Genomic DNA, 14,716 nt, shown 5'->3' with positions numbered 1-14,716 from the left:
ATGCTGAAAAAACATTCTACAAAATTCAACATCCACAGTGAAATAAGCCAGGCAGAGAAAGATAGGTATCAAATGATTTCACTCCTCTGTAGAGTATAAGAACAAAGAAAAAAACTGAAGAAACAAAACAGCAGCAGACTATCAGAACCCAAGAATGGATTAGCAGTTACCAAAAGAAAGGGACTGGGGAGGGTGGGTGGGAGGGGAGAGAAAGGGGGGAAAAGGGGCAAGGCATTACTATTAGCAGACATAATGTAGGGGAGTGCACAGGGAGGGCTGTACAACACAGAGAAAACAAGTAGTGATTCTGTAGCATCTTACTGTGCTGATAGACAGTGACTGTAATGGGGTATGTAGTGGGTAATTGATAATAGGGGGAGTCTAGTAACCATAATGTTCAAGTAATTGTACATTAATACCAAAATACGAAGAAAAAAGAGAGAGAGAAACAAGGTAGAGAGCAGAAGGAAAACATTTGGGAGTGAAGTGGAGGGGAAGTGGGGCATTAATTTCTAAGAAATGAAATATTGCATCTTAGAAAAGAACAGGATGTTTTTTTATGAAAGCGAAATGTTCTGTCATTTTATTGTTTGTTTACAGTAATATTCAGCCTGTTATTCAAATAACTTTACATTTTTTTCTTTAGATTACTGCCCTTACTCAACAAATGCTTGCAAATACAAAGTAGAAAGTGCATATCATTAATTTGAACTCTGATTTTTATGGTGAGACCATATGCAAAACTCAACTTAATTTTACATTTCACGTAAATAACTGAAAATTCAGGAATAGAAAAGTTGACGCTTGAACAATATTCTATCTTACACGCCTTTATCTATCTATCGGTTTTATTTATTTATTTTAAATTTTTTATTAAGTTAATGATATACACTCTTATGAAGGCTTCACATGAAAAAAACAATGTGGTTACTACATTTAAGAACAGGATGTTATTTTGAAGATCTTTAATGAATAATAAATAACTCCTGGCAATCAAAAATATAACTGGCCCTTCAAAAAAGTTAGTGGAAAGATGGTACGGTTGAGGCAGTTTTGTAGGATTTAGAACAAAAAGACTAAATGAAAGAAATACAGAAGAATAATTTAAAAATTAAAGATGGACAAGGATGTGCAATATGTGACTAATAGGGATTCAAAACTGAGAGGACAAAAGCATTTTCCAAGTGAAATCAGATTTGAAAATTGAAAAAGATGAAAGAATAATAAAAAAAGACATAGACCAAGAGACTTAATTTTTAAATTTCAGTAGACTGGGAATATAGAGACTAAAATAAAGCTCCCAGAAAGAGTAATTAGAGGTTATGTTCAAAGGACCAGTTAGAATGGCATTACATATCATAGCAGTAACATAAGATCGAAATGCATCAAGCTGTGTCTTCAGGTTATCATCGGTAGAAAGGACTTCCAACCAATAATATATTCCCAGCTAAAGTATCAATCAGATGTAAGTCTAGAATAAAGGTGTTTTCACACATGCAAGTGACTCCAAAATTTCAGTTCTCATGAGCCTTTTTTTTCATGTTACTATGGGATGTGCTGTTAAATAGCAAGGGGGAGAAAAAATTGGGTCTGAGAAGCAGAATTCAGTCAAAGGCTAGAGCCAAGGAAGGGCCTGAATTGACAGTATTGTTGCTAATCTAGAGAACCATTGGGGGCAACAAAGTGAAACAGAAGAAAGAACAAAGGGTTCTGGGAAGGTATGCCTCCAAGAAGAAACAGTATTTGGTGTATTTGAGCATATGGAAAATATTGGTAGACATGTGATATACGTACATTGGAGCATTTGAGGAAAAGTTGAAAATATATAGAAAGTACAAAAAAATGGAGGTAATCATTATTTTGTAGGAAGAAGGAGTGCATGGTCCTATTCTACTGGGTTCAGTGCTGAGTGTATGTCCAGTCCTACATTCATACTGACTCTTGATTTAAACAAAGATTGTGATAAAATAGCATAGGGTGTGAAGGGTGGGGGTAGAATTTGAAGCTAAATACTTAATATTTCATGGTAGAATGTCAGTGGATAATGGCTAAATTTTATAAATCAAGCATATTTAGAAAAATAGAGGCAAATAGCAGAACACCCAAGAACTTCAGTAAGGGCATAGGGGAACGGAGGATTCTGCTGTTTTTCCAATCCTTTTGTCTTGGTTGATTTCTTATACAAAAATTCAGTTAAGTTATATGGTATATCATAGAGACCTATTTCCTGATATTTATCAATTAATTAATACCATCCAAATACCTAGCTATAACTTGTATTCTTTGTTTAGCTATCTTGTTCATAATAGAGCACCACTGTCTTATTTATATCATGGCCTAAGAAAGCTAGTAGATTTTCTTGGTCTAGTAACTTAGGTGTCACTTTACCTTAGTGACTTTTTTACAAAATTATTTCTTCCCTTCTGATTAAAAAAAATCTTTGTTCTAATTTAATGAATCTTCTGGTTCCTTTTAAAACTAAAATACAATTTCTGGAATGCAGTTAGGATATCCAGGGTACTGTATATTTTCTTATATTATCTAAGACAGGAGAATGCTTTTTCTACAAATAAGTAGCATGGCTATATTAAAATACTATTGCTTTGATCTCACTATGAGGGTCATGGGGCAGGCAGTACAGCACAGAGAAGACAAGTAATGACTCTAGAATCTTACTACACTGATAGTGACTTCCATAGAGGAGGTGAGGACTTGATAATATGGGTGAATATTGAAATCACAGTGTTGTTTATGCGAAACCATCATAAGATTGTATATCAGTGATACTTTAATTTAAAAAATACTACTTGCTTTGGAAATATTTCCTTAGCAGTAAGATGATTTAGAATGTGTGTTTATGAGTGCATTATAAAATTACAATCTGACATATGTCTTGGAAAATTCCGCAGATTCTGCCAGTTTTCGGTTTCTGGCACATTGACTAGAATTTGTACATGAGGAAATCAAACGCTGATGTTCCTTGATGTCCCAACCCCTGTGGAATTTTGGAATATGAGGTTCAGTTAAATCCTTGCTAATACTGAATCAAATGCCATCATTGTCTTGCTGAAACTACCTCTTAATTCTTTTGGGTGTATATAAATGAGGGAGTGGAGCTGGAAGAAGTGGAGGAGAGAGAGAATATGTAATGATATCGCTACTTCGAATTTTCAGTTTGTTCCTTTCACTTAATAACTTCAAAAGAAGTTTTCAGCAGGGCATGGAATATTTCCAGGATTGAGCAGCACCCACAATGAGTTCCAGTCATAGCTAGTGGTTCATCAAAATTCATGGAGCCCTCAGGGTCCTCGAATGTTGCTTAGGGTAGTTAAAAGTGAGTAAGTGAAAGAAATACTTAATAAAGAACAGAATAAAAGTATATACTTAACTTTAGACAAAGAGCAACGAATTGGTAGTGGGTACAGATTTTGGTTAGTAAACAGAAGTCGGGGTAAAAGAAAGCTCAGAATATTGAGTTAGATGTTACAAGGTGTCCAAAGCAGAAAGTTTGGCTTATTAAGTACTGGGTCTACTTTCTAAGTGTATTGCCTTCTTTGTGTTTTTATCTAGGAATTTCTTTCATAGGCTGAATTTATTAGTCATGAGATGGTAATGCACTGGCAGTAGTTTTCTTCTAAAATGCAATTATATTTCTACTAGGGACAAGATGTTGGGTGGAGGAATTACAAACTTACTTTGTTTTAGGTTTATTTGGCCATACACAAATATTTTTCCTCTTAGATTCTGGCAAGAAAACCAGCCAACTGGAAAAACATCTGGTGTTGGTTGAGTGAGGGAATGGCATAATCAGTAAAACTTACTTATAGGAAAAAAGTTTTGAAGAAATCTTCCATTTCAACTCTAGATTTATTTATGAAATCTCTCCCTAAAATTTTCCTCCCACCAAAAGATCTGACCCATGTTGGGCTACCTTTGTGTGTCTCAAGTTTGATTTAAATCAAGGAAATTTAGATCAAAAGTCATAAAATTTTTAAATATAGGGTTTGTTTTTTTAGCTTTCCTGTTAACCACTCTAAAATTTAGTGATTTAAAAAAATTAATTATTCAGCCTGGCAGTTTTTCTGGTCCCTGGAAAAGGTCACTCCTGAGACTACAGTTTTATATGGTGGCTTGTTTGGGGCATGAGTGTCTGAGATGGCACACTTTGAGATCTTGGTGTCACTGTCAGCTGGCACAGTTTCCACATGGTCTCTCGCTAAGAAGTTTAACCTGGGCCTTCTTACATGGTGGCAGGAATATTTCAAGAAGTTAGAGCTTCACTGTCTCTTGTAAGGCTTAGCCTTGGAAATCAGAGTGTTACTTTCACCACATTCTTTTCTTATCAAGTCACCATGTCAACTCAGCTGCAAAGGGTGGGAAAAGGGATTCTTCCTTTTGAAGTGAGGTGCAACAAAATTCCATTGCAAAAGGGCTTTGCCCCAATGAGATGAGACTCATTGGGGTCCCTTATTATAAGGTTCTACCATGGTTTCCCCTCTGGTTCCAGTGATTCACATTCTTATCACATGCAAAATATATCCTCTAAAGACCTCCAGAGTCTTATCTGGAAACAAATAAAGGTGAAGACTTGTAACTTGTTATCTGCATAAGATTCAGAGGTGGATGAGGGTCCTCCTGTGCAGTTCCTCTTGATCCAGTGACCCTTGAACCAAAAAGAAACATTACACCATACAGACAACATACACTGTTGTCACAATGGTAGAAAAATGATAATAAACATTTCCCCTAGAAAGAGGGAGTAATGGGAGCCACATAGCAGTTGTTGGTCCATACCAATTTTGAAATCTAGCTAGGCACACACATCAGGGTCACTTACTGCAGGAACAGGAAATGTGCCTTGATTGGGGCCTAGTACAGCTTCATGAGAATAGTTCCCTTATCCATTATTCTCTGTGATTCTTAGTACCACATTCTGGGCTCATGATACTGCTGTCTGAGAAGTCTCCTTTTATGTAAAAAGTGTCTTAGGAAGCTGAGCAGCTTTTTCAGCATACTTCTTCCTATAGAAGGTTGGGAGTGCAGAGGCCTCTCTTCATTTTTTAAATAGTCTCTGTCCCTTTAATCCAGCTGGCATAACTTCTTTTAAAATTTCTGGGATTTTTCTATAAATCTGATTTGTGTTACTCCATGTCCCAAAAGTTACATCATTATAACTCAATTTAAGACAGTCCTCTCATGAATTTTGTTGTGTTACGCTAATGAGGCATAATTCCATTAAACTTCTTAGAGGCCTTTTTGTCTAGCTGAGAGAATAAACAGGCATGTTTTCAGAAATTTCTGAGATCTTAAGAAGAATTTTGATCTGATATTTTACCTGAGATAGTTCTTATTTTGAGAATCCTAATGGTTTGAGAGACAGAAGATGAGGAATAGTTTTATTTCCCAAAGTAGCATGTTCTAGGCCCTCAAAATTTATTCTCATTTCTTTGTAAACTGTGCAGTTCTCTTCTTAGCATATTTCTTAACACACTTTATCATATACAGGCAGAAGAGGCAATTCACCACTTTCAAAGCAACTAATATAAACATGTTCAAAGACTAAAAGAAATCAGCTTTAACTAATTAAAGGAAAGTATGATGATTGTGACCAAATAGAGAATGTCAATAAAGAGAGAAAATATATATATATATATATATATATTAAAGGCAAATGGGTGTTCTGGAATTGAGAAATAGAATAACTGAAAAAGTCACTATAGGGACTCAACAAATTGGAGATCACAGAGAGAATCAGTGAACCTGAAGATAAATCAGTAGAAGTTTACAATTTGAGGAAAAGAATGAAACAAAATAAAGAGAACCCCAGAGATCTGTGAGATACCAGCTGTACCAACTTACTTGTAATAAGAGTCTCAGAAGGAGGTGGGAAAGAGAGTGAGAAAAAATTTTTTGAAGAAATAATAGCTGAAAATTTCTCAAATTTGATGAAAAACATTTATTTGTACATCCAAAAACCTTAAATACCTCCAAGTGGGAGCAACACAAATTTTTCAGAAAATAACACATTTTTATTGAACTGTTTAAATAAAGATACAAAAAAATAATTTGGAAAGCAAGACAAAGACAATTCCTGATATACAAGGGGACTGGCAATATAGTTAATAGTTAACTTTTCATCAGAAACAATGGAAGCCAGAAAACAGTTGGTTGGCATTCAAAGTGCAGAAAGAAAAAACTGTCAGTTAAGAATTCTATCTTCACACATCAAGGGATACCCTCAAGAAAATGAAAATACAGCCTAAAGAATGAGAGAAATTATTTACAGATCATATATCTGATAAGGGTCTAATGTCCAGAATAAAGAACTCTTACAAGTCAGCTACAACAAAACAAACAATGCAGCTTTATAAAGTGCAAAAGACTTGAATAGACATTTCCTCAAAGAAGATACGCAAATAGCCAAAAACATGAAAATATGTTTAACATCATTATTCATTAAGGCAATGCAGATCTAAACTACAATGAGATAGTTCTTCACACCCACTGGGATGGGTAAAATTAAAAATAGATAAAAAGGGAAAATAAGTGTGGGTAATGATGTGGAGAGATTTGGACCCTTGTGCATTTCTGATGGGAATATGAAAGGGTGCAGCCACCATGGAAAACAATTTGGTGGGTCTGTAAAAACTTAGAAATACCACACAATTCAAAAACTCCACTTCTAGACAGATACTAAAAAAAATTGAAAACAAATATTCATAAAAATACCTACATGGAAATAATGTTCATAGCAGCAGTATTCACAATGGCCAAAAGATAGAAACAATCCAAGTGTCCATTGACAGATGAAAGGATTAACAAAATTGCATATGTCCATACAGTGGAATGTTATTCAGTCATATAGCAGAATGGGTTACTGAACCATGGCACTATATGGATAAACCTAAAAAATGTTATTAAAAATACAGTAAGCCAGACATTAAAGGTCACATATTGAATGATTCCACTTATGTGAAATATCCAGAATAGGGATAATCCACAGTGATAGAAAAGAGATTAGTAGTTGGCTAGGGCCTGGGGTGGGAGGATAGGGTGTAGTAGGTGTCAGGATTGGTACTTAATGAGTATAGGGTGTCCTAGGGGGATTAAAAATTTGGAAACTAGAGAGAGGTGGTAGTTGCACAGCATTGTGAATCCACTAAATGCCACTGAATTGTACACTTTAAAATGGTATCGTTTATGTGAATATCCCTTAAAAAATAATTCAAAAAAAACCTGTAAGTGAATTCTGTATCCAGCAAAGCTATTACTAAAAAACTAAGGCAAAATACATTCCCAGATAAACAAATGCAGAAAATTTGTTGTTAGCAGACCTTGCTTTACACAGAACACTAAAGGAAGTTCTTCAAGTTGAAAGGACGAGGCTCCAGATGGCAATTTGGAGAAAAGGCACTGTAAAAGTTAATTGCAGAGGTAAATATAAAAGGCTATAAAAATTTTTTCCCTTGTTATTAGTTTAATTGAATGCTCTATTTTCAGATAGTGGGGGAAGTTTATATAGGAGGGCCTAATCAAAGGTCATAAAGATTATGTGCTACTTATTCTAGAAGTCTTACAGTTCTAGTTCTTAGATTTAGGCCATGGTCCATGTTGAGTTAATTTTTATAGTGTGTGGTGAGGACCCAGGTTCATCTTTTTCCATGCTAGATACCCTCTTGTTTCAACACCAATTGTTTAAAAGATGATTCTTTTCCCATTGAATTGTCTTTATTGAAAATCAACTGACCATAAATATAAGTCTTTATTTTTGGATTCTCAATACTGTTCCATTAATCTATTATATCTCTTTACACCAATAATTCACTGTCTTGTTTTTTTAAATGTCCAGAAAAGGAAAATCTACAAAGATAGCAAGTTAGTGATTGCTTGAGGTTGGGGATCAGCACAGGGATTGATTAAAAATGGGCATGAGATACATTTTTGGGGTGATGGAAATTCATAAAAAGTGAATTGTGTTGAAGGTTACAGAGTTTTACAAATTTCCTAAAAATTATTGAAGTGTTCACTTAAAACGGATGAAGTCTGTGGTATGTGAATTATACCATAATAAAACTATCCAAAAATGCTATGCAGATGAAATTCCATGACAGTGACAACTTAACAATTATTACAACCTTTTTTGTAAACAAGAAATTTAATGTAGTTCCTATCCCTTTAAATAAATGGGCCATAAGCTGTCTCCAGGCTTTTGTTCCTTCAGGTATTTTAATTGTTACTTCTTGTAGTAATATTAAGTCTTTTTACTGTCTTAAGTCATTATTTGCATTTTATTTGCCAAATTTAGGATAACATCCAGTTTATTATTTTTTATATAAATACATAAATATTATAAAATATTTTTCTTTTCCTTTTTTTGCAAGGCACTCTGCTATAGATTACAAAGTGAAAAATCTGTGAGAACCTCTGAAAATTTCTAATCATTGTGTTTGTTGCTGACTGTACTATGGTAAACTAAACAGAAGTCTCCTTTGCCTCTCAGAGCTTACAGTCTGAAATAAGAGATACCAGACTAGCTCAGAACTGGTGTTCTAAGCTTTGGGGTTTCATAAGGGAAGGAACAACCATATATAGTTAGGAAGATTGGAAAGGGTTTCATGAAATAGGTAGCATGTCCAATGGGCATGAATCTATTTATTTTGACAGAATAGGCAAGTTTGGTTGTACAGGTGCTTTAGAGAAAACAGCATGAACAAAGGCACAGAGCCTATTTGAGGAGAAGCAAATGGTCCTTAAATTCTATTTTATTTCGGCTTTCCTCCTATTGGTAATAATTAACAATTTATAATTAAAAGTTTCTATGAATTGTAAAGTGCACCATTATTTTATAAACCATGAAAGATGCTTTTGATTTTAGTTGTCAAATGCTTGCTTCCTAAATTGAGAAATGTTAAAATGTGAAAATAAAATTTTCTTAATTGTAGAAAAATACATATAAAATTAGCCATCATAATCCATTTTTGGTGTACAATACACTCATAATGTGAAGCCAGCCTCCAGAACTCTTTCTTTATCTTGCAAAACAAAAGCTACCTTTTAAAATCTAAAAATGTATTAGTAAATTCATGTATCAGAGACCCAAATTAAAGGTGGCTAAATATGAGAAGTTTATTCTTCTCTCGTGTAAAGTCCAGAGGCCTGGTGTCTCTGCAGTCATCTGCAGACTTTTTCTAGTTTTCTACTCATCTTTAAAACTGTGCCCTCAACTTCATGGTACAAGATGGAGTTCAGTCATTCTAACTGTATTTTTTTTTTCTGGTATCATTAATCTACAATTACATGAGGAACATTATGTTTACTAGACTCCTCCCATCACCAAGTTCCCCCCACATACCCCATTACAGTCACTGTCAATCACCGTAGTAAGATGCTGTACAGTTACTACTTGTCTTCTCTGTGTTGTACAGCCCTCCCTGTGCCCTCCCCCCACATTATACATGCTAATCATAATGCCCCCTTTCTTTCCCCCCCTTAACCCTCCCTTCCCACCCATCCTCCCCTGTCCCTTTCCTTTGGTAACTGTTAGTCCATTCTTGGGTTCTGTGAGTCTGCTGCTGTTTTGTTCCTTCAGTTTTTTTCTTTGTTCTTATACTCCAAAGATGAGTGAAATCATTTGATACTTTCCTTTTTCTGCCTGGCTTATTTCACTGAGCATAATACCCTCTAGCTCCATCCACGTTGTTGCAAATGGTAGGATTTGTTTTCTTCTTATGGCTGAATAATAGTCCATTGTGTTTATGTACCACATCTTCTTTATCCATTCATCTACTGATGGACTTAGGTTGCTTCCATTTCTTGGCTATTGTAAACAGTGCTGCGATAAACATAGGAGTGCATCTGTCTTTTTCAAACTGGGCTACTGCATTCTTAGGGTAAATTCCTAGGAGTGGAACTCCTGGGTCAAATGGTATTTCTATTTTTAGTTTTTTGAGGAACCTCCATACTGCTTTACACAATGGTTGAACTAATTTACATTCCCACCAGCAGTGTAGGAGGGTTCCCCTTTTTCCACAACCTCACCAACATTTGTTGTTGCTTGTTTTTTGGATGGTGGTGATCCTTACTGGTGTGAGGTGATATCTCATTGTGGTTTTAATTTGCATTTCTCTGATGACTAGCGATGTGGAACATCATTTCATGTGTCTGTTGGCCATCTGAATTTCTTCTTTGGAGAACTGTCTGTTCAGCTCCTCTGACCATTTTCTAATTGGCTTATTTGCTTTTTGTTTGTTGAGGTGTGTGAGCTCTCTATATATTTTGGATGTCAACCCTTTATTGGATCTGTAATTTTTGAATATATTCTCCCATACTGTAGGATGCCTTTTTTTTCTATTGGTGGTGTCCTTTGCTGTACAGAAGCTTTTCAGCTTGATATAGCCCCACTTGTTCATTTTTGCTTTTGTTTCCCTTGCCCAAGGAGATATGTTCATGAAGAAGTCTCTCATGTTTATGTCCATGAGATTTTTGCCTATGTTTTTTTCTAAGAGTTTTATGGTTTCATGACTTACATTCAGGTCTTTGATCCATTTTGAGTTTACTTTTGTGTATGGGATTAGACAATGATCCAGTTTCATTCTCTTATGTGTAGCTGTCCAGTTTTGCCAACACCAGCTGTTAAAGAGGCTGTCATTTCCCCATTGTATGTCCATGGCTCCTTTTTCATAGATTAATTGACCATATATGTTTGGGTTAATATCTGGACTCTATTCTGTTCCACTGGTCTGTTGTCTGTTCTTGTGCCAGTACCAGATTGTCTTAATTACTGTGACTTTGTAGTAGAGCTTGAAGTTGGGAAGTGAGATTTCCCCCTGCTTTATTCTTCCTTCTCAGGATTGCTTTGGCTATTTGGGGTCTTTTGTGGTTCAATATTTTAAACTATTCGTTCCAGTTTGTTGAAGAATGCTGTTGGTATTTTGATAGGGATTGCATTGCATCTGTAGATTGCTTTAGGCAGGATGGCCATTTTGACAATATTAATTCTTCCTAGCCAAGAGCATGGGATGAGTTTCCATTTGTTAGTGTCCTCTTTAATTTCTCTTAAGCGTGTCTTGTAGTTTTCAGCATATAGGTCTTTCACTTCCTTGGTTAGGTTTATTCCTAGGTATTTTATTCTTTTTGATGCAATTGTGAATGGAATTATTTTCCTGATTTTTCTTTCTGCAAGTTCATTGTTAGTGTAAAGGAATGCAACAGACTTCAGTGTATTAATTTTGTGTCCTGCAACTTTGCTGAATTCAGATACTAGTTCTAGTACTTTTGGAGTGGAGTCTTTAGGGTTTTTTATGTACAATATCATGTCATCTGCAAATAGTGACAGTTTGACTTCTTCACCAATCTGGATGCCTTTTATTTCTTTGTTTTGTCTGATTGCCATGGCTAGGACCTCAGTACTATGTTGAATAACAGTGGGGAGAGTGGGCATCCCTGTCTTGTTTCCGATCTTAAAGGAAAAGTTTTCAGCTTCTCACTGTTAAGTATGATGTTGGCTGTGGGTTTATCATATATGGCCTTTATTATGTTGAGGTACTTGCCCTCTATACACATTTTGTTGAGAGTTTTTATCATGAATGGATGTTGAATTTTGTCGAATGCTTTTTCAGCATCTATGGAGATGATCATGTGGTTTTTGTCCTTTTTGTTTATGTGGTGGATGATGTTGATGGATTTTCAAATGTTGTACTATCCTTGCATCCCTGGGATGAATCCCACTTGGTCATGGTGTATGATCCTTTTGATGTATTTTTGAATTCGGTTTGCTAATATTTTGTTGAGTATTTTTGCATCTATGTTCATCAGGAATATTGGTCTGTAATTGTCTTTTTTGGTGGGGTCTTTGCCTGGTTCTGGTATTAGAGTGATGCTGGCTTCCTAGAATGAGTTTGGAAGTATTCTCTCCTCTTCTATTTTTTGGAAAACTTTAAGGAGAATGGGTATTATGTCTTCTCTAAATGTCTGGTAAAAGTCTGTGGTGAATCCATCTGGCCCAGGAGTTTTGTTCTTGCATAGTTTTTTGATTACTGATTCAATTTCATTGCTGGTAATTGGTTTGTTTAGATTTTGTGTTTCTTCCTTGGTCAGTCTTGGAAGGTTGTATTTTTCTAGGAAGTTGTCCATTTCTCCTAGGTTTTCCAGCTTGTTAGCATATAGATTATCATAGTATTCTCTAATCATTCTTTGTATTTCTGTGGGGTCCATAGTGATTTTTCCTTTCCCATTTCTGATTCTCTTGATGTGTGTAGATTCTCTTTTCCTCTTAATAAGTCAGGCTAGGGAGTTATCTATTTTGTTTATTTTCTCAAAGGACCAGCTCTTGGTTTCATTGATATTTTTCTATTGTTTTATTCTTCTCAATTTTATTTATTTCTTCTCTGATCTTTATTATGTCCCTCCTTCTACTGACTTTGGGCCTCATTTGTTCTTCTTTTTCCAGTTTCAATAATTGTGACTTTAGACTATTCATTTGGGATTGTTCTTCCTCCTTTAAATAGGCCTGGATTGCTATATACTTTCCTCTTAGAAGTGCCTTCGCTGCATCCCACAGAAGTTGGGGCTTTGTGCTGTTGCTGTCATTTGTCTCCATATGTTGCTTGATCTCTATTTTAATTTGGTCATTGATCCATTGATTATTTAGGAGCATGTTGTTAAGCCTCCATGTGTTTGTGAGCCTTTTTGTTTTCTTTGTACAATTTATTTCTAGTTTTATACCTTTGTGGTCTGAGAAGCTGGTTGTAGAATTTCAATCTTTTTAAATTTATTAAGGCTCTTCTTGTGGCCTAGTATGTCTATTCTGGAAAGTGTTCCATGTGCACTTGAGAAGAATATGTATCCTGCTGCTTTTGGGTGTAGAGTTCTGTAGATGTCTGTTAGGTCCATCTGTTCTAGAGTGTTGTTCAGTGCCTCTGTGTCCTTACTTATTTTCTGTCTGGTGGATCTGTCCTTTGGAGTGAGTGGTGTGTTGAAGTCTCCTAGAACAAATGTACTGCATTCTATTTCCTCCTTTAATTCTGTTAGTATTTGTTTCACCTTTGTTGGTGCTCCTGTATTGGGTGCATATATATTTATAATGGTTGTATGCTCTTGTTGGACTGACCTCTTTATCATTATGTAATGTCCTTCTTTATCTCTTGTTACTTTCTTTGTTTTGAAGTCTATTTTGTCTGATACTAGTACTGCAACACCTGCTTTTTTCTCCCTATTGTTTGCACGAAATATCTTTTTCCATCTCTTGACTTTTAGTCTGTGTGTGTCTTTGGGTTTGAGGTGAGTCTCTGGTAAGCAGCATATAGATGGGTCTTACTTTTTTATCCATTCTATTACTCTGTGTCTTTTGATTGGTGCATTCAGTCCATTTACATTTAGGGTGATTATTGAAAGATATGTACTTACTGCCATTGCAGGCTTTAGATTCGTGGTTACCAAAGGTTCAGGGGTAGGTAACTTTTTTTCTATCTAATCGTCTAACTTAGCTCGCTTATTAAGCTATTATAGACACGGTCTGATGATTCTTTATTTCTCTCCCTTCTTATTCCTCCTCCTCCATTCTTTATATGTTAAGTGTTTTATTCTGTACTCTTTTATTTCCTTTGACTGCTTCTATGAATAGTTGATTTTATTTTTTGCCTTTAGTTAGTATTTGGTTGGTCTGATTTCTTTGGTGTGATTTTATTTTCTCTGGTGACATCTATTTAGCCTTAGGAGTGCTTCCATCTAGAGCAGTCCCTTTAAATATCCTGTAGAGGTGGTTTGTGGGAGGCAAATTCCCCCAACTTTTGCTTGTCTGGGAATTGTTTAAACCCTCCTTCATATTTAAATGATAATCGTGCTGGATACAGTATTCTTGATTCAAGGCCCTTCTGTTTCATTGCATTAAATATATCATGCCATTCTCTTCTGGCCTGTAAGGTTTCTGTTAAGAAGTCTGATGATAGCCTGATGGGTTTTCCTTTGTAGGTGACCTTATTTCTCTCTCAGGCTGCCTTTAATACTCTGTCCTTGTCTTTGATCTTTGCTGTTTTAATTATTGTATGTGTTGATGTTGTCCTCTTTGGGTCCCTTGTGTTGGGAGATCTGTGGGCTTCCATGGTGTGAGAGACTATTTCCTCCTCCAGTTTGGGGAAGTTTTCAGCAATTATTTCTTCAAAGACACTTTCTATCCCTTTTCTCTCTCTTCTTCTTCTGGTATCCCTATAATGCAAATATTGTTCCATTTGGATTGGTCACACAATTCTCTTAATATTCTTTCATTCCTGGAGATCCTTTTATCTCTCTCTGCCTCAGCTTCTCTGTGTTCCTGTTTTCTGATTTGTATTCCATTAATGGTCTCTTGCACCTCATCCAGTCTGCTCTTAAGTCCTTCTAGAGATTGTTTTATTTCTGTATTCTCCCTCCTGACTTGATCCCTTAGTTCTTGCATATTTCTTTGCATGTCCATCAGCATGGTTATGACCTTTATTTTGAATTCTTTGTCAGGAAGATGGGTTATATCTATCTCCTCAAGCCGTCTCTCAGGGGTTGTCTGGGTAATTCTGGACTGGACCAAATTCTTCTGCCTTTTCATGGCAATAGAGGTAGTCGCAAGCAGGTGACGCTTGTATCAGCTGGGAGAACAAAGTCCCTTCCTGCTTGCTAGTTGCCTTGCCCTTCTCCACTACCTGTGCCGGTTACCCACACACCGGGAGCAGCGTCCTGGTTAATCCCC

The 14,716-nt window shown here is 35.8% G+C and overlaps 1 protein-coding gene across 6 annotated transcripts in view; it reads left to right on the top strand.

Moving 5' to 3' along the window:
* FBXL20 (F-box and leucine rich repeat protein 20) overlaps positions 1–14,716 on the top strand; it is a 114,101-nt gene that overhangs the window by 29,084 nt on the left and 70,301 nt on the right. The window contains exon 2 of one of the 6 annotated variants that reach the window (XM_057501445.1): positions 7,333–7,434. The exons of 4 other annotated variants lie outside the window; for them this stretch is intronic. The gene's annotated coding sequence lies outside the window, so the exon portion shown is untranslated. Of the gene's footprint in view, positions 1–6,534; positions 7,435–14,716 lie in introns of those variants that run through there. One more of the 6 variants, XM_057501446.1, reaches the window with a different exon arrangement.

Source organism: Manis pentadactyla, chromosome 4 (genome assembly GCF_030020395.1).
Source record: "Manis pentadactyla isolate mManPen7 chromosome 4, mManPen7.hap1, whole genome shotgun sequence".
NCBI lineage: Eukaryota > Metazoa > Chordata > Mammalia > Pholidota > Manidae > Manis > Manis pentadactyla.
The sequence above is the reverse complement of the archived record's forward strand: the minus strand, read 5'-3'. Positions and strand labels throughout refer to the sequence as shown.